This window comes from Phodopus roborovskii, unplaced genomic scaffold (assembly GCF_943737965.1).
Source record: "Phodopus roborovskii unplaced genomic scaffold, PHOROB, whole genome shotgun sequence".
NCBI classification, from domain to species: Eukaryota; Metazoa; Chordata; class Mammalia; order Rodentia; family Cricetidae; genus Phodopus; species Phodopus roborovskii.
The window spans coordinates 3,767,744-3,794,353 of NW_026126423.1; the positions used below are offsets into that span (position 1 = coordinate 3,767,744).

At 38.8% G+C, this 26,610-nt stretch overlaps 1 pseudogene; it reads left to right on the top strand.

Annotated features, from left to right (window-relative positions):
• The first annotated feature begins 12,248 nt into the window (after positions 1–12,248).
• LOC127222959 (glutaredoxin-3-like) lies at positions 12,249–21,904 on the top strand (annotated as a pseudogene).
• Positions 21,905–26,610: the final 4,706 nt, after the last annotated feature.

A 26,610-nucleotide genomic window follows, 5' to 3' on the forward strand; every position in this document is an offset into this window, starting at 1 on the left:
ACTTTGATGATCCCCCATAGAAGGCCTTCTTACCCTTTCTATGGAGCAGAAAAAGGATGCGATAGGGGTCAGTTGGGGGCATGGGAAAATGGGAGGGAGAGGGAACTGGGATTGATATATAAAATAAGATTGTTTCTAATTTAAATTAAAAAAGAAAATGGGAAGAACAGTCACAACATAAATTGAATTACATATAATACTTAATATGTGCAATCTTGAAAATGTTTTAATCATTCTAGAGTCAAGACATATTCCACTAAACAGGAAGAATTATCAAAAAGCATTCCTAAAGATGGTAGAATTTGAACCCCAAATCAATATGGGCTCAATAACAAAAAAGTGACTTCATTATTTTAAAACATTTCACATTTCCCAAAAATAATTAGTATAGATTATTGATCAGAGACAAGAACACTTGAAAATTAGGAGAGAGGTATCAGTAACCCTTTTAATAAGAGGAAAACAGAAATGAACTTGGCATAATGCTGTCAGAAGGAAGGACAGAAAAAGCACTGCTGTTCGAAAGACAGTACCTAAACAGAAGCTGAAACTAAACTGGCTAAGTCAGAGTGGCAGCCATTTTAACATTCCCTGCTCTCAGTGGCAGTACTTCCTGTTGACTCAGAGACAAAAACCAAATGTCAAGAGCTTCTTAGAAATATTCCTAAATAAAGGATGTTCCAAGTCAAATTAATCACTTACAATATAAAATACCAACCTGAAGGTAATTATTTGTATTATTATCAAGAAAATAGACTTAAAGTTAAACCTAATTATTCCCTCAGACTTCTCTAGATTGTGGTATCCTTTCCAGTACCTGGTGCTTGACAATGGACCTATGATTAAGAAAGGAAAGATAAAACACAAGAGGGCTGGGCATGGTGGCACACACCTTAATCGCAACACTCAGAAGGCAGAGGCAGGTAGATCATTGTGAGTTAGAGGTCAGCCTGATCTACAGAGTGAGTACCAGGACAGCCAGAGTAACCTAATGAGATCTCATTTCAAAAACAAAATAAAAGTAAAACAGGAAGGAAGACTGAAAGAACCCTATGATACTGTAGTTTAAAATGTTCTTCCTGCTATGAGTAGGCTAAAGTAACACAGTAATATGCTGTATAATTGTTTACTTTAGAGTCTTAGAAACTTATATCACAGCAAAATCTCCAAAACACTACATGTTTCCAAAGTCTGGTCTCATGAACCAGAGCCCCCGACTAAGCCATTCCATAAAACCTCCGTGCAGCTCAGCACTGAGTTGCAACTTAATTTTCCCGCTAAAACACATACCATTTCCATTGCTCATTGCTTTGAAAGTAAAATTTTACTTATATACAAATACCAATAGGCAAAATACCTAAATGTTTTGTTCCATGTCTCCAGTAGATACATCCATCTTTCCTTAGTTATTAGTTGGTGAACCCTGTACTAAGACCCCAAAAACATTTTCTCAGACATGACATTCGGGCACTGCATAATACAAGAAATGGTGCTATTAAATGTATTTTTATGGGGTAATGATTTAACTGCTACCTAAAGAAATCTTATGAAAAAATGTGAAAACACATGAAGATTTTAATTTTAATTTACACTTCTTTTAACTACTCTAATAAATCAGAATCATAAAAGCTGCAGAATTCATCAAAAAGAATTGTATGATTGCAACAGGAGAAAAATCAATAAGGTAAAATAAAAATTCAGTAAGTAGAAGCCTGAGCCCGGTCACTTTTCCAATATCATTCTGCAGGCTGACCCTAAATCATTCATGCCCTACCTGGATGATGACGGTCGCACATTATTCACTATTTTTCACTTTTAATTCTCCTTTATTGTCACCTTGACTCTAATATATTATTATAACTGAGTCATTATTTAAGTGACTTCTTTGATGAGTGGTTTGGAAGAAGCTTGGCTGAATCAGCCTTAAACAAAGTAAAGAGTGTGACAGAATTCTTAAGCTGATGAGTTTTCCCAGCAAAGAGAAAAGTTGTCTTTCCTGCTTCATCCAACCGTTCCATACTTCATGAGCATTAAAATCCTGAGCATCACTCTTAATTGAGAAAATGAAAATATGCTTTAAAAAGGTAAATAAATTAATTGATCTTTTAAAAGCATTCTCCATAAAGCACTTAAAGCACTGTGTTAGGTAGGGTTTCCTTTGCTGTAAAGAGACATCATGGCCATGGAAACTCCTATGAAGGAAAACATTTAGTTGAGTAGCTTACAGTTTCAGATGTTCAGTTGATTCTTTTCATGGTGGGACATGTTAGCAGGCAAGCAGACACAGCGCCTGGAGGGAGCCGAGAGTTGCACATGGTCTACAGGCAACAAGAAGGGAACTGTCACATTGGGTGTGGCTGGGACATATGTGAGACCTCAAAGCCCACCCCCACAGTGACACACATCCTCCAACAAAACCATACCTACTACAATAAGCCGCACCTCCTAATAGTGCCACTCCTTATGGGTCGAGCATTCACACATGAGTTCTATGGGGGCCGTACCTATTCAAACTACCACAAACACTAATCAGAAACACACAACCTCATAATATACACCCACATATGTAATTCATTTACATGTAAGAACAGAATATATGAAAATATATTAAATAATCAAGAGAGTCCATACCCATTGTATCACCTAGTCATGTCAATTTTGTCTCCTGTGGATCCTCCGAATCCTTCATTTCTTTGGATGCCCAACACCTGCTGCTTTATGAGGTACCTTTAAGTCCCCTAGAGTCTTTACTCAAACACCCCTGTTGTAGCCCAACCACCAATACTGGTTACAATCAGTCCTCCAAAACAGCAGCTGTTCTTTCCAGATGCAAGCTGTAATATCTGATTAAGTCGCCTACTTGGTTCACCACCTTTTCATGGCTTAGAATAAAAGATAATGTGTGAGGCCCACATGACCTTTCTACCAACCTTCCCAGCCTCTGCTCCCTATCAGTACCACTCTTTATGTTAGCTTCCTCTGTACCTTCATTCCTGTTTTCCCCACTGGGAACACATTTCCTCGCCTACCTGCTTTATGGCCTCAATTAAGCATCTTCATCAAGGAAGTTTTCCCTGACATTCCAACTATTTAACATCATTTGTTATACCCTGTATCTTCTCTTCTGAGACTTGTGATAACATCTCTATTTGTTGATTAATGCCCCGGTGTGGGGGAGGGGGGAGCGCGTGAAAACTCACTGCCTCATGGGTACTTAGCACTTGATTTACAATGGAACAGCACCCGCATCCCCATTGTCTTTCTTCTTGACATGAGAGGACCAGCCAGAGTTTGACTTTATTTTCCATTATATCCACAGGATTTGGAGGAAAATAAAGTCTGAAACACAGACATTTTCATCAAATGCCATTTGAATGCATGAGTTCAGATTGCCTGATTTCATACATTAACCTATTCACCACAAACCTGCCCTAAGTTCTTAATATTTTGGGATGGGGAAAGATACTAAGGATTGAAGTTCTGGCTTCACATATGGAAGGATGCCAAGAAATAACATAGATGGTTCTGTTTGCCTTGTTTCGTTAGCAGTTAAGAATAACTAGGTGTCTCCATAAAACACAGAAATGCTACTCCCTGTTTCTCCATCTCCCTAACAGTGACAATAGCTAAGGTTTTGTTTAAAGAGCTTTGGTACACTTAACTTTTGTTTTCTAATTTTGGGAAAACAAATTCTTGTATTTGAAATCCTAACACAATTAATTTGAATTTAATTGGAAGAAAAATTTAATGGCTATTTTCTATGCTTCCTTCTTCTCAGTCACTTTGAAATTTATCTTTGGATAACCAAACACTAATACAACAACAGAGGTTGACTTTCTATGCTCAAACTTTAAAAAGTCATATGAAGGACTTATTACTCAAAATTAAATTTATTAAATGTGCCACACAGATGAAATGTTAAAAGAATGAAGTTTAATTTAAAAGGGGGACATCCTGCCATTAGGTTTCATTCTTGGCAGTCTCATGGTGTTTGTAGGATTGAGAATTGAATATTATAGGATATACATTGTCCAGAAGTGTTACTAACCCTTAAGTTTATTCCTGTCTCCTCATGTAGGACCACAAGTCACACTGTGCAAATGTACAGTTGACTTCTAGTATTTATGAAAACCACTAAAAGGCATTATGAATGAACCCTCAACTAGACTGTTAAAGTAGGTATTAACTCTAAAGTCGGGTGATGTCATGAAGACAAGCCATTTCCTAACAAGATTCAATGTCCTTTGCAGCCATTTTCTAACATAAATTCAGTGTATCTCTTGCATTCAAGTTCATCACACACTCCCTGCCCTTACACCTTGCAGCTGTATTTTCTCATCTTGTCTCCCCTGTCTAATACAGGCCTTCCTGACATACAAGGATTATCCTTATCCATTGTTTCTTGTACAAAAAGTGACTAGAATTACATTTGTTGAGCTCACCACCTGTCCCACTGCAGGCCCTCTGCCCCCAACTCCAGTAGAGCAGGCCACACTAGTCAGAAGAACAGGTAAGTCACCCTCCTGGAACAGGAACTGTCCCACTCCCAAGATTCAGTTCTCAAAGACCCACTCCTCTGTCCTCTCAATCACAGTCCACCACAATGCCCTCCTGCTGCCATGTCCTTGGCCCCATCTTGACAGACTTCTGCTGCCCAGGAGACGGCAGTCAAAAAAAATAGGAGCAGGCTGGTACTGTTTGAAGAAAAGGAGCAGCCAGAAAAACAGGCAAACTCAAACAGAGACTTCCTATCAGACCAGAGAGCACACCTGCCACCAGAACCACAGATGGGCAGTGGATTGTCTCTACTCCTTCCATGCCCCCAATCTCAGCTCCCTTCCTCATCACCACATCCAACCTGCCAACTTGGGCAGACACCTCCCCCCACCACCCCGCTGCAGCAAAGGCCACACTAGCCACCAGAAATCTGACCACAAAGACCAGAAGACAAAAGAGGAAACAGAAACCAAGGAAAAATACCAATTCAATAAAGAAAAACTCAGAAATCAGCACCTAGACCTCTATAATCATCTCCAATTCAGATGCCTAAAGGCCAGAGTAAAAATAAAATCAACAACATCCAGGGCAATATGGCACTACCAGAGCCCAGCTACCCTACAACAGCAAGGCCCGAATACTCCAACACAGCTCAAGCACAAGAAAATCACCTAAAAACCAGTATTATGAAGATGATAGAAGTCTTTAAAAAGGAAATGAAAAAAATCCTGAGTAATGTAACTAGACCCACAAAGACAAACATGATATGTGCTCACTTATAAGTGGATACTAGCTGTAAAGGATAACCATAAACCCAGTGCTTGTGGTGAGAAGGCAAGGATCTCCCAGGGAAAGGGAAATAGAATATATTTCTCAGGTGGACTTGGGGCAGGTAGGATTGGGAATAGGAGGGATCAAGTGGGACAGAAGAGGGGAGAAAATACTGGAAGAAATTACTGTAATTGGGAAACATTCCTGGGGGTGGAGTGGAAACCTAGTGCAATGGAAACCCTGTACAATCTATGATAGCAACCCTAGCAAAGACTCCTAATAATGGGAAACAGAGCCTGAAATGGCCATCTTCTGTAACCAGACAAGATGTTAAGTGGAGGGATTGGGACACCAACCCAACCACAAAACCTTCGACCTACAGCTTGTCCTGCCAGCCAGTGTATTCTGAGATCACAGCCTAGCAGAATCCTCATCAAAGAGACTAGAGAGACTTCATCCAACAACGAATGGGAGCAGATGTAGAGTCCCACAGCCAAACATTAGGGGAGCTTTGGGAGTCCTGAAGAAGAGGGAGAGGAATAATCTAAGGAACCAGAGGAGTTAGGTACACCAGGATCACACAGCTCACAGAATCAACAGACCAGGACTAACAGGGGCTCACAGAGATAAGGGACCCTCTATGGGTCTGACCTCTGTGTGTGCATTATGGCTGAGTAGCTTGGTGTTCTTGTGGGACTCCTAACAGCGGGAATAGGGGTGGCCTCTGACTCTTTTGCCTACTTGTGGGACATTTCTCCTCCTATTGGGTAACCTTGCCCAGCCTTGAAGTGATGGTGTGTGCCTGGTCATACTGGAACAAATTATGCTGTTTGGTTGATGTCCCTGGGAGGCCTGCTCTTTTCTAAGGGGAATTGGAGGGGAGCTGGATCTGGGGAAGAAGGGAAGAGAGGATGGGATGGAAATTGCAGTCGGGATGTTTTATATGACTGAAGAATTTTTTAAAAATTCTTTTTTGTCATTTGGTAAATTAAGGAGAAACTCTTTACAAAGATCATATTTCCAAAATACATTATGTGCACGTGTAAAAGTATCATAATGAAACTCACTATTAATTAACATATGTTAAGAATAACAAAAATTATTCAAGAAAAGAATAGCAAAAAAGATCACATTATTTTCTTTGCTATTTTATAAAATACATGGAAATAGTAATATTTATTCTTCATATAGAAACCTCTTACTCATGCTGGACTGTCAGCTCCACTAATCTCGATATTCTTAGTGAAACCTGGTCGCAAATCAACAGTGTGTATGAATTGGAGATTTTTATGTAAACACATGTACTTCTGAAAGGAATAGCAAACTTGAAGTTCTAAATGTGGCAGATAAAGAGAAAGTTTTCCTCTCTGACAATTGTATATATCTGAATCAACACTAGGAAGCTCAGTACAAAAGACCAGACTTGAAGGCAGGAAGATTAGTTACTGTCTCAGCCAATGAATGCACTTCAACAGTCTAAGCTCCTTTTTCTATGGTTAAAGAAAAATCACATCCACAATGCAGAGTTTTCTCTATTTTGAAAAAAAAAAAACAGTATGGCTTTGTGCAGCTGGGGGGCCATGAGATTGGGTATAGAAGGATAGCATTTGTGGGTGGAACCACTGATTCATAAGCAATATAAAAGTTTAGAAAAAGACAGCATAGGCATCCTATGACCCTATTGTCTTTGGAAAGGCTTTGCCATGAAGATTCCTCTTAGCTCCTTCTTACTTAGATCAAAATGGAACATATCAAGACCCATGAATTTACTTGACACATAAAATCTTTTTCTTGGACTCACACAGAAATAGGTAGTTATCATTTTTTTTGTTGTTATTACTATTACCTAAACAGGAGTCTAGCTGTATGTGTGAAGAGTTAGGGGATCATAATTTTAGCTGATGCACATTTTCCTAGCTGCACAGAGAGCTTTCACATCACCATCTTAAGAAAATCCTTCCACTCCCTATGTGGTTGAGTTTCTGTTTTTTTTTTTTTTTTTTACTTATCTGTATTATAGTTACTATGTCAGCATGGGTTGTCACATAAGTAGTATTGCATTTATGTGTACGGAACCCTCAGTGAGCATTTACACTTAAAAAAAAATAAAGTTCAGTGATCAAAGGAGAAGTATAGATTGCTATATAAAAATTTCAAACTCTTTTTCTATCATTTCTTAATATTTTGACCAAGGAATATTTCTATCCCATAGCTTTATAACATGCTGAGTGTGGGAAACCTAATGCAAAGGCCTGTAGCAATAAGTAATGATGTAGTGTATAGATTTAGTAGACAGATGTAGTATACACTGAGTTTTCAACAGATATCACTGCTATTATCAAATATCTCAGAATTAAAGCCTGTTTCTCTGGCATTTTGTATATCCCTATGCAGATCTCCTATAGTACTTAAAATTTTAAGTCCTAGTAAACACAGTCTTGAATTATAAAACCTAAAGATTCTTTAATTATTATTGTTAATATTATTAGTGGTATTTTACTGACAGTGTGGTTCTTGTGACTATAGAATTTTTATTAGAATGGTCATTAGACCAAAACAAATCATGACTCTCTTATGCTTTAATGTAGTTATCTAAAATACATATTTGCTATAAAAGTGAAAACTCCCTGTATTTAAAGAGTTAGTAAGAAAAAATGAATTTAAGTTATTGCAGAGATTTTTAAAAATTGAATCAATGATGGAGGCATGAAATAGTATATTCTGATATTCTGGCCAAGCATTTCCTAGAATCTGGTTTGAGAAGATACAGACATTGTCAAGTATCTTGGTACATTTTTAGTGAACATGTTCCATGCAATGGGCATTTTTCTGGACCCTGGGAGCATATATGCTTCTTGCACTCATAGAATAAATGTTAGTGTGTGGCTCTGCCTAGTGAAAATGTACATGAAATGATGCACCATCTCTTAGTTTTAGCACCAAAGTTTAGTTCTAAATGTGAACAAGACATGATGAAGTGACTATGCTGATACCATCAGGAGCCGATGAGAAGTCCTGTGCCACTGGGCTGAGTTGAGATGTTGGATCCTCTTGTAACCATCCATTAATTTCTTTCATATGGAAGAAGAAAACTGTATTTCAGATATCCATCTGGGCTTGGAAGAAACCTCTAGAAATGAGAAGGCAGGAGGGGGAATCTGAGAACAGACTTCCCACAGCACACTTCCTGCTCAGACCTATTCCAGAGAGACTGAAAATGTTAAAAGAACAGGTTTCTTATTTTATTCCTTTCAGCCGCCTGGACTGAAATCAGCTGGCTAGAGACCATTAGTGAAGCACCAAGCCTTTTCAAACCTGCAGCATAAAGGAGAGTTCATTGAAAGCTTTTCAAAAACACTCTGTATGAGTATGCTTCTGATAACATTTTGTGCATATTTAAGATGCTTTCTTAATTCATAGCCTTGGAAAGTATGGGTAAGTCACATCAAATGTCAAATTCTAACACCTGCTACAAATAAATAAGCCTAACAAATGCTTCCCTGGACCTGCTGATGGAAACACTTAGCCCTTGGCTGAAGTTAATGCAACATTTTAGAGATAGAGACAACTGACTCAAGAAAATCCACTCCATCCAAACCAGATGATCCTGTGAAGGTAGACAACTTCCAGCAGTAGAAGACAAGTCAAACCTTGATGTATTTCTCTCAGAAATTCCACAGACTTTTATCAGAAAATCATTTTAAAACTAAAGTAAAAATTTTAAGGAAACAGATTTAAACTACTCAAAGTTAAGAAAATATACTAACACTCTGGTTCAAAAAAAGCATACCCATAACTCCACAGATTTCAGAAACCCGGCCAACTTTCCTACAGTATCCAAAACCAGGTCAGGTCCCTAGGAAACATCGAGAAATTATTAGAAAGTGGTATTCATATTCCAGCTCCTACAGATGCCTTTGTACTTTCAATTTCTTGCATCCACAGTGTTCTTTACTCATCCCACGCATGGCTTATCTTACCATTTCATTCAGGTCTTAACCTAAAACCCTGTCTTTGACTTGTGACTGACTCATAGCTCTTGACTTACTTGATAAAAAACCTTATTCCTAGGCATACCTTCTTCACTGACAACCTGTGTGAACACATATTCGTCCCACCCACTCACCATTGTTTACACCTTCTAAACAGAATCTTTCTGAATCCTCACTGCCAACTTCATATTTATCTTTCCAATCAAGTGTAAAAATATACAAGAGAAACCATGATAGAAAAAAACAATGAAATAACACTCAGACTAACCACAAAAATCGATTCTGCCAGGCCTCAAGGAAGGTCCTACCAATGAGATGGAGGTGTGAATCTATGATGAAGTAAACCTTTGTTATTCTTAAACTTCATTTTTGCACATACAATAAAGGTTTATGTCATGTGACAATTTCTCCAGGTAACTTTATTATGGACAAATGTAATACCAGAACATCATTCAAGTGATCATGCTAATATAAATAATAACTGAGAAATAGTTGTGCCCTTAGCAAAATATGTTGAAAAAGGTATTTCACAGCTGTTGTCTTCTCCTATGATTCCAGTCTAATCATAAAACATCAAGACAGATCATAAATGAAGTATTCTCGGCAAACTATCTGATCAGTCCACCTCAAAGCTGTCAGTCATTAAAAACAAGAAAACCTAAAAAAAAAAAAAAAAAAAAAAGTCACAGCCAAGCAAAACTTGCAGAGACATGACAACCGAGTGTAATGTGATCTCAAATATTAGACTCTGAAATGGAAAAGAGAAACGAGAGACACACTAGTGAAGTCTGAATAAAGGGCAGACATCAGTTAGTAATACTCTATCAGCACTGGCTTCTTTGCTGTGACAGACACCACAGGAATGTGAGAGGCTCACAATGTAGTAACCTGCACTGAAGATACAGAAGAATGCTCTATACTGTCTTTGTGACTTCTGCAACCCCCAAACTGAACTAATTGCCTGCTCCATACATACCACTTTGCCCCATGGTTTACTGAACAAACAACTCTCAGCAAGTTGGTTTTATTTATTAAACCATAGTTTAACTAACTCCATCAAGCTGTATACAGATTAATTCTATCTGAAAAGTCAAAACTAATGAAGGAAATATGGGGATACAGCTCAGGGTATGTTGCTTGATTAAAATGATCAAGACACTGGCTACACACAGATACACTAAAATTTTTCAATCTTTTGAAATGAAGCTTTTTTTTTCTGGATAAGTGTTTCATAAATTAAATGTACCCTGAGGTCCTGAGAATAATTAATATGTATTGGTTGCTGAACAAATATTTATAAGTTATCGTTAGGTCTCAAATTGTATCTAATTATGAGAATATATAGATGAATTATCAATGGTACCTTCCTTCAGAAAACTCACCATGTAGAAATTATTAGCACTAATTCAGCACATGAACCCAACACCAAGAATGTATGTTAATTATTTACCACTCTCAATAAATGTAATAAATGGTTCTCTTATCATCAAAACTAAGAGAAATTAAGTAGTTCACTCAAAACCATTTCATAGCTATTATGTGACAGGTCTAAAGTTTCAACCCTCCCCCCCCCACACACACACCCAATAAATACTGACTCCAGAGCCTAAGAGAGTTCAAAGAAACACAAAGATATGGGTGGCTCATAAAATATACTCATTTGTGAAATATAGGACACCTAGTACAGAAAAAAAGTGATGAATACTGAATACCAATAGTAAGTCTGAAATTCTATCAGCCCCACCAGTTTGAAAGATCCCACTAGATTATATGTGTGTTGAGGAATGGGGGCTGGGAGAAGTTGTTATTTAAAAGTCAATACTAGTAATACTATAAAGTGGCCTGATGTGATTGTATCCACAGAACTATGATAACTTTTGATTTATAAACAAGAAAATGTGTGTGTTCTCAGTCTGAGTCTTCTTAGCCCCTCAGAGCAGACCATTCCTCTTTCTCCAGACAACGGTGGCCTGACAGGAGGGTGCAGGTCATCTTGTGTGCATTTCCCCATTGAAATATCTGTGGAGATTGGTGTGCTCAATGAGGGTCTTTGAGGAGAAGGAGGATTCCCCCAGAGAGCCAAAGAAAATAATATCATAGACATGGAGAAAACCCAGAATCTCTAAAACATGGACTACAAAAAGCATTGAAAAGATAGGCAGGGCAGTAACCCTCCATGGGTTACTTTTGTGCACCAGGAACCTAGAGACAGGAGAGAAGCCCTAGTCCCCACTTCACATGACCTGTCAGATCTACATGACCCCACCTGGATGGCATTGCCCTACATGTGGAATTGGGGGTGGGGGGATGGGAGGGGAGGGTGTTCAGGGTGCATGTGAGGGGGCAGAGATGGTAAAAGGGAGGTACGGAGGGAGGAATGGAAAGGGAACTGGGATCGACATGTAAAATAAATTAAATAAAAACTTAAATTAAAAAAAAGAAAGAAAAGATAGGCAGGGACGTGGCATGCATAATCTTAAAAGTTTTGACCACAGATATTGTAGTATATTAATTACAACACTGAGGTGAACAGATCCATGATTTAGAAATAAGGAAATAAATGTGTATTAACTAGGTAGGAAATACCTGAAAAAGTACAAGTTTCCATTAGAAATGTAAGAAACCGAAAAACACAAAGAACACGAAGGGAAGCATGCTATTAAGGTTCAGTTGATAATCCCAGTTACTAATTGTATTCTAGTTCATCAATTCAAAAGATGTTTAATCGGGGCCTACAATGTTTCAGATGTAGCTTTAAATAAAAAGCAAAAACAGGCGGTCCAACAGTGGCCCTAGGCAGTCCTGATCTTGCCTCAGTGGGACCTGCTCTGGGCAGGCGAGGGCAGTGCAGTGCAGTGGCCCCAGTGTGCAGTGGACCTGTCTCAGGGGACCTGCACGTGATGCCTCTGAAGGACAGGCCCAGCTGACATCTGGTGCTTTCCTGAATCTCCAGCTGGCCTAGGGAGGGTCTGCTGAATCCAGGTGCACATGCATCTCCCCTTTGGACAAGACTTCCAAAGGTCAGTCCTCGTGGTTCATTCCTGGGCACCATGGGCTCCACAGTGTGTATAGATGAATGATGTCATGGCAGAATCAGCTAAAGTACACCCTCATGTTTTATTTGTGAAGCTGGAAGCCGAAGCCGTTCCTGAAGTATCTGAAAAAATATGAAATTAGTTCTGTCCCCACCTTCCTGTTCTTCAATAATTCACAGAGAGTCAACCAGTTAGGTGGTGCACATGCCCCAGAATTGACCAAAGAAAGTCCAGAGACGGGTGTCTAAAGAAGATCTCAACCTTCGCCTTGAGAAAGTTGACCCACGCTGTCTCCTGCATGCTGTTCATGAAGGGAACACCTCAAGAATAATGCTGTGGTTTCAGCAAGCAGATGGTGAAAATCCTTCACATACACAATATTCAGTTAAGCAGTTTTGATATCTTCTCAGATGAGGAAGTTCAACAGGGGTTCAAAACATACTGTAAGTGGCCCACCTAACCTCAGCTCTATGTTTCTAGAGAGCTCATAGGAACTTGACACAGTCCAGGAGCTGGGAGCATCAGAAAAGCTAGATACAAAGCTCGAAGTTAGAGGAAAGGCTCAAAGTGCTGACCAATAAAGCTTCTGTGGTGCCCTTTATGAAAGGAAACACACTGGAAGCAAGGTTGAATATGAAACTCACAATATACTGGAGGATGAAGACATGCGACAGGGATTAAAAATATTCTTGAACTGGCCAACCTACCCTCAGCTGTATGTGAGAGAAGAGCTTGTAGGAGGATTGGATATTGTTGAGGAACTGAAAGACAACGGTGAATTGCTGCCTATATTGAATTAATGTTGAGCATGGTGTTCAAGGACTGCAAGAAGTATTTCATTACAATGGAACAGTTGATGATTTGATGATCTGGTCCTAAGATTTGCCCAATGTATTGGGCAATAAACTCTTCAGATTCAGCTATAAATAAATAAAAATAAAGACAAAGCCTTTGCCTTGTTTTTGATACTTTCATTCCTCCAGAGAGTGGAGAAACACAAATAAAGCTATCATTAGATAGGTTTCTCTAGAAGTGCAAGATCTATAGAATGTGTGTATATTGTGAAGGGAGATCTGTAGATTGGCTTACAAGGGACACAGTAGTCCTACAATGGCCATCTGGTAGCAGCTCAGCCTATGAAGGTGTATGTCTCAACAGTGCCTATCCAACTCTACAGGAAAATCCCTGTAGAGTTACTGATACTGAGTCTATATTCGAAAACCAAAGAAGCTGGAGTGTGATGTCATCAGAGGATGGCAGCAGGAATGACAGATATACTTGGTTAGGAAACAAAAGCAAAGCAGGCAGGCCCACACCCTTTTTTCCTCTTTGTACCTGGACTATACCCCTGGGAGATGCACAAACTTTGGGGGTGGGACATCTTCTTTCAGCTAATCCTCTCTGAAATCACTCTCACTGACAGGCCCAAATGTGTTCTTCCTAGACAATTCAAAATGCTGTCAAGTTGACAGTCAAGATCAACCACTGAATGCGAAGGAGAAAAATAAAGGGTTGAAGAGACAGTTCAGAAGAGTGCTAACTGCCCTTACAGAAGATCCAGGTTTGGTTCCCAGCACCAAAGAACTACCTGTTCTTAGTCCAGAGAATCTAATATCCTCCTGTGGTTTCTGTGAGCACCAGACACATACATAGTGCACAAACATATATGGATGCACTCACGAATACATGTCATTGAAAATAAATTTGAAAATCTAAAATAAATAAAAATAAAAATAAAGTGGAATAGTGTATGTTGAAAGAGGCAGGAAATAATTGGATGAAGAAGGTATAGGAAGCAAAATAATGATTCCTTAAAGGCATTCAAGTTGCAAGCCCTATAACCAGTCATCACATAATGCCATATAACAAAATAAATAGGGTTTGTAGATGGAACTAAAGAGACTGACTAGCCAACCTTAAAATGGGGACATTAGTGTGGATTATCTGGATAAGCCCAATGTAATCATCAGGGCCTTGACAAATAGAAGAGAAAGTTAGAAAGAAACAGGAGAGACAATAGCAAGAAAGCTTGACTTGATGCTCCTGACTTTGAAGTGGGGCATAGACCGAGAACCAAGGGATCAATAGAACCTCTAGCATGGCAGGTAACAAAGAGATAAATGTCCAAAAGGGAACACAGCCTTGATGGTATTTAGAATGAAGTCCACCAAGATAAGTGTCAGACTTCTGACTCAGGGAACTATAAATAATAAATATGTTATTCTAGCTACAGTAATAATAGGAAATGAACATGGAGAGAGTGCTTCATTGCTACAGTATAACCTAAATGACAGTCATGGAGACACTCCTAAAAGTAGAGACTACAAGGACTTTTTGTTGTTGCTTGGTGTGGGTACTTCAGAAAAATAACGAGTAGAGTTTTAAAATTCTTGAATTTGAGGTACCAACAAGGAAAATTACATGGAAATGTTTTATAGGTATATCCATCATCTTAAATAGTTTTAATTTTATTTACACATGTAATTTTATTTATAAATATACATGTACGTACATATGTGTGTGTGAATGTACACCATGCATGTACAAGGGCCATAATGGCCAGAAGAGGATTAATGTCTTGTGAAGCTAGAATTATAGATGGTTGGAACCCTTCCAATATGGGTGCTGGGAACAAAACTAGAGCTCTAGGGAAGCAGAAGTGCTCTTAAAAACTGAGCCACCTAACTTATGGATACTGTGTTATGACATGATCTACAAATGTATTGGGCTTCATTTGAAGCTACCCTGGTATGCATGCAGCCCATGTCTTAGTTGCTGTTCTATTGTTGGGAAGAGACACTGTTACCAAGGCAAGTATTATAAGTGGAAGTCACTTACTTGGGGAGCTTGCTTGCAGTTTCAGAAGTTTAGTTCATTATCATCATGGCAGAAAGCAAAGCAGCATGCAGGCAGATGTGGAACAGTAGCTGAGAACTACATCTTGATCCATAGTCAGAGAGAGAGACTAGGCTTGGCATGGGCTTTTAAAATCTCAAAGCTCTCACCCAGTGACATACTTCCTCCAAGAAGACCACACCTCCTAATACTTGGTCCTTTCAAAGAGTGTCATTTCATGGTGACTAAGCATTGAAATACATGAGCCATTCTTATTCAAACCACCACAGCTAGATAGAATATAGTTGGGGGGGGGGGAGAAGTAAAAATGAGAGATTTGACTTTGTCTTAATGTTTATGCGTTTATAAATGTGGGGATGGAAACCATAAACAAAGATGAAATTCCCTGAGGAGTATTTGTAGGAACATGAGATGTAGAAAATTCTGGGAACAAAGACACTGGCAATATTCATATTAAGAAGAATTTGGGGCAACAGTGGCATGCAGAGGTGTCTTTAACTATCTAGATACATCCTACTCTGCCTCAGACCTCACTGTAAAATTCAGATGTATTTTCAGGATGACATATGAGACACCTCCAGTTGGAAATATTTGTATTCTCTAAATTTATGTTAAAACCTTAATCTTCATGCAATTCAGAAACGTGAGATATACTCTATTTCTTCTCGCAGTTGTATAATGCAATTATTTTCTAATTATGCCAAGCAAGTCCTTTACATTAATTATGTAGGTTCCCTACTAATAGCTAAAGATGGATTTCTTGATTGAGGATGTTTCAATTATTTCTCTTTAAAAAATAAAATTAAAATTTCAAAATTTTAGTGAATTAATGAAATTTACTAGAATATAAACTTTAAAGGGATTTGGGCACTATATGAGCCAACCCAATTAAATATAAATGTTAACTACTCATGGGTTATAATGGGCATATTAATATCTACCATGCAAAATTTTATTTTTATCTGATTCTGGGGAAAAAAGTCTTCTTGAGGTTCAATACATGCTTCAGAAACCATTTGGAAGTCCACAAACCATAATAGCATTTTGCTCATTTCAATGGAAATGGTCTTATAAATATGCCAGCTGCTAAAAATGTATGAACCCAGCAATAACCCTTGCCTGACTCATGCAAGAAATCTCACTCACACACTTTTGCTTTGACAAGTAAACCTCATTTAGGTTATTAACAGTTACTCCAGTGGTAGCCATCTGCCATAAATTTACTGTTTTCTCTTCTTCCGCTGTGAGCTTATACAAATTCTTCTGCTAGATTTAGTATTTTCAATGAAAAAAGTAACTATTTCTGATTGCATTTTAAACTATTTTAACTGGCATTATTGATGGATAGTCTCCATGATTACAATTTCATATCCAAACTCTGGAATTTAGAACCATCCAGGCTTCTATGAACTCAAAAAGACTGAAGTGTCAAGCACATGTGTGCAATCCAGTTTTTGGAAAACTAAGGCAAGGGATTAGGAGCTTGAGTCCAAACTATTGTGAAGTGTGTTCCTGTCCAGGTGGGCCAGACTTGCTAAAGTGCTTCCCTTTCTAACATGAGAAACCTCAGTTCAAATCCCTGCCATATACCCATAAGAAAGTCAGGTGCAAGGGCATTCTTCTATAATCTTGGCACTGGGAGGTAGGGACAGGTATGTCCCCAGGACTCACCCACACCACCCTAGCCTACTCAATGAGCTCAGACCAGTGAGAGATCTTATTTCATAAGGGTGATGGCTGTGATGGCCGATCTTGGTTGTCAATTTGACTGCATCTGAAACCAATTGAAACACAAACTGCAGAGAAATCATGTGAGGGCTTTTCCTCTGTTATTTCAAATTTTGTTTATTTGTTGGCATTTTTTTCCTTTTATTGAAAATGAACTTTTTCTTCACATAATACATGCTGATTATGGTTTCCCTTCCCTCAAGTTCTCCTAATTACCCTCCACTTTCCCTCATCCAGGTCCACCCCCTTTCTTTCTCTCATTAGAAAACAACAGACTTCTAAGGCATAATAATAAAAGTATACAAAAAAATGACACATTAGAGTAAAACAAAACAAATAGGCAACACAAAACAACACAAAAAAGTCCAAGAAAAGGCACAAGAAAAATAGAGATCCATTCATTCACACACTTGGGAATCACAAAGAAACATAAACTGAAAGCCACAATATTTATCCAAATAGATTATCTGAAGCAGGAAGACCCGTGCTAAATGTGAATGGTACCTTCTGGTAGCATCCCAGATAAAAGGACATGGAAGAAAGAAACTATGCCTTCTGCCCAATTGCCTTTACCCTTGTTGGCAAGTCATTTGCTCTATTACTGCATCATTCCTTCACCAACATTAGAACCAACTTCTTCATGAATACAACATAGACTGAAGACCAGCATCTCTCCAGGAATCCTCCATGCCTTCAGTGCCATAGTGGAGTGTTTGAAATAACCAACCTCATGGACTGAACAACTAATGGATTCACACCTTTCTGGTGTGAGACAGCCGTGGTTGAACTACCCAGACCACATCCTGTAAAGCAAAGCAATCTAATAAATGTGACAGCTATGTAGATTGGCTGATGGATCTTAGAAGTTTCATTCCTTCAGAGAGCCCTTGAGTGTTGGGTGCTGAGGAACAACACCCAAAGTTGATCCATGGCCTACACATACACACACACACACACACACACACACACACACACACACACACACACAAAGTCTCATGGAAAGGAGCACCATGGGTGATAATGTAGCAACTTTAAGTTATCTTCTCTATAAAAGTTATATTGAATTAAATCAAAACTTTTCAACTGGTTTCTTTTCACAGGAATTCATTTTTGCTTTAAAATAAATAGCTTAAAGGAAAATTATTGTTTCTATACTTGGCAACTTAAAAGGTTAGTGTTTAGGAAGCCATCATATAAAATCTCACTTGAATTAAAGCAAATTCAGGAATAGAATTCAACGCAGAATACTGGTTTGTGACAAATATTTTTTTAAATTGTGTCCAAATGGAGCATTGAAGCCTTCATTACTATAACTTGGACTTCAAATCCTCAGAACTGTTCATCCACTATCACTCTTGATTATTGGTTTAAGTCATTATCTATATTCTAGAAATATTGCACTTTAAGATTAAAATGCCAAGAAAGTTCTTCCCATTTCCCAGTTTTGTGAACCATCGGATGCTGCTGGTTAACATTTCAAAGTGTGGCATGAAGGTACTTTTCCCTTTATCTGAGAAACCCCGACTGTGCCCACATGACAAGCTCTCTAGAAGCAATTACCACTTCTTAGTCAGAATGTGAAGTTTCACAGAAAGTTTCCAAACCTCCTGCTTCCTGAAAATTGCAAATAGCCATACTGCACAGAGCTATTGAAGGCCAAAAGCAGGCATCTCTCCCTAGCTTTACCTTGATCCCTTTATTTATCACTCCTCCCTCTCTGCAACTGGATTCCAGGAGTTCGGCTCAGTGTTTAGCTGTGGGTGTCTGCTTCTGTTTCCATCAGCTACTGGATGAAGACTCTAGGATGGCATATAAGGTAGTCATCAATCTCATTATAGGGGAAGGGCATTTAAGGTAGCCTCTCCACTATTGCTTAGATTATTAGTTGGGTTCATCCTTGTAGATCTCTGAGCATTTCCCTAGTGCCAGATTTCTCCTTAAATCTATAATAGTTCCCTCTATTATGGTATCTCTTTTCTTGTTCTCCTCTATCTCAATCTTCCTGTTCCCTCATGTCCACCTCTCCCCTCTTCTTCCCCCCTTCTCTTTCTCCTAACTCCCTCTCCCCTTCCTCCATGCTCCCAATTTTCTCAGGAGATCTTGTCCCTTTCCCCTTCTCCAGGGGACCATGTATGTTTTCCTTAGGTTTCTTCTTGTTTCCTAGATTTTCTGGTGCTGTGAATTATAAGCAGATAATCCTTTGCTCTGTCTAAAATCCATATATGAGTGAGTACATACTATGTTTGTCTTTTTGTGACTGGGTTACCTAACTCAGGATGGCTTTTTTCTAGTTCTATACATTTCCCTGTGATTTTCAGGATCCCATTGTGTTTTCCTCTGAGCAGTATTCCATTCAGCTGAGCATCTAGGTTGCTTCCAGGCCCTGGCACTTACAAATAATTCTGCTATGAACATAGTTGGACAGATGTCCTTGTTGTATGAATGTGCATCTTTTGGGTACATGCCTATGCCTAAGAGTGGAATTACTGGATCGTGGGGTAGACTAATTCCCATTTTCATGAGGAACCGCCATACTAATTTCCAAAGTGGCTGTACGAGTTTGCACTCCCACCAGCAGTGGAGGAGTGTGCTCCTTTCTCCACATTCTCTCCAGCATAAACTGTCTTTGATGTTTTTGATTTTAGCAATTCTGACAGGAGTAAGATGGTATCTCAAAGTTGCCTTGATTTGTGTTTCCCTATGGTTAAGGATGTTGAATACTTCCTTAAGTGTCTTTCAGCCATTTTCGATTCCTCCATTGAGAATTTTCTATTTAGTTCTGTACCCCACTTTTTAATTGGATTATTTGGTGTTTGGTAAGTAGTTTCTTGAGTTCTTTGTGTATTTTGGAAATCGGCCCTCTGTCAAATGTGGGGTTGGTGAAGAACTTTTCCCACCCAGTGGGCTGCTGTTTTATCTTGTTGATTGTGTCCTTTACCTTACAGAAGCCTCTCAATTTGAGGAAGTCCCATTTATTAATTATTGATCTCAGTGTCTGTGCTACTGGAGCTATGATCAGGAAGTAGTCTCCTATACCAATTTGTTCAAGAGAACCTCCCACTTTCTCTTCTAAGAGGTTCAATGTGGCTGGATTTAAGTTCAGGTCTTTGATCCATTTGGACCTGTTTTGTGCATGGTGATACATATGGATCTATCTGCAGTCTTCTACACATTAATATCAAGTTATGCCAACACCATTTGTTGAAGATCCTTCTTTTACCCATTGTATAAATTTAGCTTCTTTGTCAAAAATGTCGTTAGGTGTGTGGGTTAATACCAGGATTTTCAGTTTGATTCCATTGGTCTATTTGTCTATATTTGTGCCAATACCAAGCTGTTTGTAGGACTATAGCACTATAGTAGAGTTTGAAGTCAAAGATGGTGATGCCTACGGAAGTTCATTTATTGTACAGGGTTATTTTGGCTATCCTGAGTCTTTTGTTTCTCCATATTAAGTAGAGGATTGTTCTTTCAAGGTCTGTGAAGAATTGTGTTGGGATTTTGATGGGGATTGCATTCAATGTGTAGATTGCTTTTGGCAAGATTGCCATTTTTACTATGTTTATCCTACCTATCCAAGAACATGGGAGATCTTTCCATTTTCTGTTATCTTCTTTAATTTCTTTCTTTAAAGACTCAAAGTTCTTATTATATATGTCTTTCACTTGTTTGGTAAGCATTACACCAAGATATTTTATGTTGTTTGTGGCTATTGTAAAGGGTAATGTTTCTGTGTTTTCTTTCTCAGCCCCTTTATCGTCTGTATATATTAGGGCTACTGATTTTGTTTTAGTTAATCTTGTATCCTGCCACTTTGCTGTTTCAATATTCTTATTAAGTGAGGGCCAGTTACTTCCCATTTCTTTGATTTACCCTATCAAAGGTATAGATGGTTTCAACTAAAAGGAATTAGTTACTTGTTAAATGGTCACTTTGTGACCCCTGTAGCTGGTCAGCATAACTGGTAATCTGAAGGTCTCAGACCCTTATTCTGGCTCTTGCTTCTGAGCAGAACTCCTGATAAATAATAGAGATAAAGTTGAGCCTTCTGCTGCTGATGGAGCTGTTTTCTCTTACCAGTTAGTGCTGTTCATGTAGAGCAATGTCTACATATAAAAGAGGCAGTTCCTATGACCTAGGTAGATATAGTAATTGAGTTTGGGCTGACAAGTGACCTGGAGCACAATTTTGCCAGTCATACCATGATTAATTCTGTGTACTGGCAGAGGGTGCTTGGCAGAGGATGCAGAGCTGTGGCTGCTGCTGTGACTGAGTCCTTGGCTTCAGGTTGAGAACTGATCTATCTGCCAGGAGCTCCACTGCTATGTTTAATGAAATAGATGGTTTCTCCACAGCTTCTGGATGCATCTGGAACCCTCCTGATACACAGGAAATAGGAAGGCTGCCACACCTATATTGAATGCATTCTTCAAAGACCTTCATCTTGGGGAACTGGTCCTTGAAAAGTTCAGACTACATAACTGACTGCTGTTCTCAGAATCATTTGAGTTTTCAAGGCAGAAATATACTTGCAGGGCCATGATGCCATCGAGTGGCAAATTCCCCAGGATCACCCCAGTCAAGGGATTTGATTATACATGTGAGAAAAGTCTTTTCAGCCAGGGGTGAAAGGACATTTAAAACCCTCACAAACTAAATTAACATCTCCAACCAAAATTTTACATTCAGGCAACATTTTTTAAGTTGCCCTGTTTATGAAAGTGACTAAAAATTTACAATAATATCCAAATCATGTAACTATCCTAAGTGTCCGTCAACAGCTGTATGACTAAAGAAAGGGTGAGATATATGTCTATCCACAGTGGAGTTTGAAGTCAACTGTAAAGAAAGGTGAAATCATGACATTTTCAGGAAAATAGATATATACTATCATGTTATGTAGGATAGGATAGACTCAGACAAGTATGGCCTGTTTTCTTTCTTATACACAATATAAAATTTAATATGCATATTTAAATTGCATAAAATTTTAAAAAGACTTTGAAGGGGGAAAATAGAGTCTAAGGAGGTGGAGAAAGTGGAACAGGAGGTTGACTGGAAGGGGGCAAATATCACTCATTTTCTCTCTTAAGCAAAAACTACACTTTAACATATATAGATGTGTGTGTGTGTGTGTGTGTGTGTGTGTGTGTGTAAATATGCATATGTTCATATATTCAACATAAAGATAGAAGAAGAGCTATGGGAGGTAGCCAGTGGATCAATAAGGGATCAAGAGGATGGATGGGAGAAAAGTGTGGGGGTTGCACGCATGCCTAAGACATGATAATGATGATGATGTGTGTGTGTTTGTGAAAAGATATAAAATGATTATTTTGTATGATAATTGAAAAGTGTTTTTAAAACTTGGGTTTTTAAAAGTAATTCCCATTTCTGCAAGCATCTTGGTTAGGTATTGAAATGTTTCTAAGTGTTTCCTTCAAGCCCAATCTGCTCCCCTAAAACAACCATTCCAATTCCCTATCTGAGAGTTGCCTCTTGACAATTATTACCTGGTCAGTTTCTGGAACTCTGGGGAACTGATGAGGGCCTGGTTTACCAGAAGGCCCTATGAGTGTTGGCATGTGAGATCATCTGAACATTGTAGAAGTGGATGTTTTTCCAGCCTTTCTCATCTGGTTTCATGCCTCTTTCTGAGCATCCTAAGTAGGCTAAGTATGTTCCCAGAGCTGGTTGTCACTTCCACTGCTTTGGCAGTAGATGGCGATGGGGTGGAGCTTGCCAGGAGTCTGGATTGTTACTTTTTCAGCAACAGGGGGCAATCCAACCAAGGATTATCCCAAACACAGTCTTGGTGTGCAGCTCAAAAGGAAATAGGAGAGTATACAGTCTGCTTCTGTGGGCCTCTCTCTCTCTCTGTAGCCATAGTGTGCCTGGATGCCTCCATCCATGCTAATTGGCTTGAACTCAGACCCTGTAGGATTCTGAGCAGCTCTGGAGCACCATCCTGTAAAGACCAGCCACAGGCTTCTGTGTTACTGTGGCCATCAATAGCGCTAAGCCTGATAAACTCTAAGTTCATAACCTGCTAAGACCAGCACAGCGTGTGGGCTGGGTGAAGGCTGTTATTTCCACTTGCTGCCTATTGCTTTGGTGGACTCAGAGATGGAGAGAATTACAACCAGCCACAGGTGATGCTAGCAGAAATAGAAGCCTGACAGGCAAGAGCTATATGTTTCCTCCTGGCATTTGGAGGGGGGGTAGAGGTTCTAGAGGCTCGCTCCACAGGTACGCCTGGGGATGGGGTTGTTAGGATCTCCACAGTGTTGTTTTACCAGCATTAAGGCTGAAAGCCATGTCTTAGTTTTACTACCCTGTCTTCAGCAAACAGGGTCTTATACCAACTCTATGCTGCCTAAGGTTGCAGGAATATTGGTGAAGGCAGACCTTGGGCCACCTAGGCTATTACTAGATGGACCATCCTTGAGTCTTACAGCCACAAAATCCTACATGGCCCTTGGGGTTTAGTAGAACTCATACTACAGCGGACAGTGATTTAGTCCAGAAATCATGACTGCCCCCTGTTTTTTACTTTTGTACAGATCTAGAAACATATGGGTCTGTCCACTTATGTCTAAATCTTGACCTGATGCCAGACCTGGTCCAGAAGCTCCCTCTGTGTGTTCTGGCCTGTCTTTCTGACCTTCAGTTTCTACTTGATCCTGAAGTGCAGGAACCTGGCCCTTATCTCTAAGAACTAGCTTTTGCCCCCAGAAGGTGGAGTCCCGATCTGCCTATTAAGGTTGGAGGTTGTATGGTAGAAGCTTCCAAGTCCCACAGATTTTTCAGGAGCTCAATCACTTGCCCTGGTAGGAGGAGTTGTGAGGTTCTGCCAAGCAATTCTTTATGTAACTACATTTTAAGTCCACAGCCTGGACTTGTTTCTCCCTTTGTCCCAAGCAGGAAGCATCTCTCTAAATGCTGAATTCCTTGTAAAGGACAGTGAATGGGACAGGCAACTCTTCCATCCTGCCTACTTCAAATGTCTTTATCTGGCCCATCCACTGTTTGTGCCAAGGAACTAACAATATGCATTGTAGTCCTGCCTAGTTCCTTTAACTATTGTGGATATGCTTTGGTTCATGGATAGACACCTAATTTTGTGTGCCTGTAGGGAGAGAACACCAGAAGATTTTACTCATCTCCCACATAGCTCAGACTCCTTTATGGGGCTATTGATTTCCTTTATTTCTTTTTGTAGTATTAGAGTTCAAACCAAGAGCCTTATGCAGACTTAGAAAGAACTTTATCACTGAGGTATACATCTAGCCTCACACATATCACTTTTAAATGAATTCATTTATTCTCTCCTCTTATTAACAAAAAATCGTGACACCTCTATTTTTATATTACTTAAATGTAGATTTTAATGCTTAAACAAAAGTAGAATTAATAAAAGATATATGGGTGTATTACACATAGTCAAGCAGATTGAGAGAGACCACTTACCAAGTTTATTATAGTGTATTTTATAGTGCTCACAATGTAAATATCATATGATAATACCTCAGATATGATTCAGTGTTTACATGGTCCCTACATTGAATTCAGTAATATAATAAAATACCTCTTTTAGGTGTATAATATATAACAGAATAAACACTAAAATGTTTTATTATTTCAGAAAAAAACAAAGTATTACTGAATCAGAATCTAATTATTTACCTTAATGCGCAAGTGTAAATAAGTCAATCAATAATTAATAAAATGATTTTTCTGGATTAATTGGAAATAAGGTTAATATTCTCTATAACCTGTGATTAATCTGAGACTATAGATCATAGTGATTGTGTTCTTGGTTCTTTTAACATTATCACTGTAAAAGAAATCTACAATAGCCTACAGTTGACTATGAAACCATAATACCATTACAAATTTAACCCCATGTATTTTTTCTCCATGTCCACCATCAGGCCTTCCACTTTCAATGTCATATCACACTATAGGACCTCATGCTGGAGTTTCAATCCTCACTTCCATGTTGTTGACAAGAGAAAGAAAACAAAGAGGATGGAGGATTCCTCTTTATGAATTTTGTTCCCTTTAATTGGTCCTGTCCTTGTTTTCAATGATCCTGGGTGCAATGTGTTATTTATTTGAGATGTTCAGATATGCACATCTATAAACTTTTCTCTTACAACTGTTATAGCTGTATTCAAATGGTCCTGGTAGCTCCTACTTTCATTTTCATTTGACTTTAGAAACCTTTAAACTTCCTGATTTTATCAATGACCACAGGTTATTCAAGAGTATTTTTTTCATTCTCCATGTTATTCTTCAGTTTCCATAGTTTTTCCTGCCAGTTTTCAAGATTTACTTCATTGTAATCTAATAAGTATCTTATTAGGGGTTATTTTGTATTTGATTGGTCCAGGACCCAGAATGTTCTTTATTTTAAAGAACATCCCATGAGCTTCTGAGAAGAATGTATATTCTATTTATGTTGAGTAGAGTCTTCTGTGGCTGTCTATTAAGTCCATTCTGTCTATGGCATAGTTTAAATATAAAAACTGTGTTGTATTTTAGATGGGAGAGAGGTAAGGAAATCACCACTATTGTATCAGAACCTATCTGACCTTCACTGTCAATCAGTATGATTGAAGAAATTGAATGTCCCAGTGTTTGATGAACAGATATTGATACTTGATATGTTGTCTTCATGGTTGGCTTCCTTTGTTAACATACAGTGGACTTCCTTATCTCTTCTGGCTAATTTTGGTTTGAAATCTACTTTGTCATCTCTCAGAATATGTCCAATAGGAGCTTGCTTCCAGTTTCCATTCACTTGATATATTGTTTTCCTCTTTTAGCAGTCAGGTTATAGGTGTCTTTACTGGTAAAATAAGTTTTTACATCTAGATTTTAGTCCAATCAACCAGTCTATGTCTCTTTATTGGAGAGATTGGCCCATTTACATTTAATCCTATTATTGAGAGATTTTTACTAAACCTTATAACTTTGTTAGTTTTTATGATTGGTTGGATTCTTGTCCATCCTTCCTTTCTCCCCTATCAGTATTAGGGTTTTTCCAGGTAATTGTGTAAGACATGATGGATTCCTTCCTTGCTGTCCTTTATTCAAGTATTATCTCTTGAAGTTTATTATTTCCTAGATTTTGGAGATTGAGAGGTTCTTCTTCTTCTGTATAGTAGTCCTTGAAACACCTTCGGTAGCGCTAGCTTGGCAGTCATGAACTGCTTTAATTTGTGCTTCTATTGAAATGTTTTTGCCTCTACATCAATTTTAAAAGACAGCAGTGCAAGGCATAGCACTCTTAGTCAGATGAGGAACTATATATTATTTCATTGTTCCGTGTTAGTAAGTAATTGTTTTTCTCTTACAGGTTCTTGTATAGTTTATTTGGTTTGTATTGTTGGCATCTTGGCTATGTCATGAGGGTAACACTCAGTTGATGAGATCTGTTCCTGGCAACCACCTGAGAGCAAGGCTATCTTTACCTATGTACATCCCAATATATAACCTTTCAGCCAATCAGGATCCAGACAATATTCCTCTCTGGCCTTTCTCTGACAGCCAAACTGAGGCTTCCTGACCTATGGGTGTTCCCTGATCTCATGTTCCTGGGAAGGAGTTCAGTTTTTAACAGTAGACGCTCCCTCAGTATGGCACCAGACACTGCCCTCCAAATGGGATTTCTCTCCACAGCTGACCCATCTGCCAGAGGAATCCAGCTTCATCAACACCTAGGT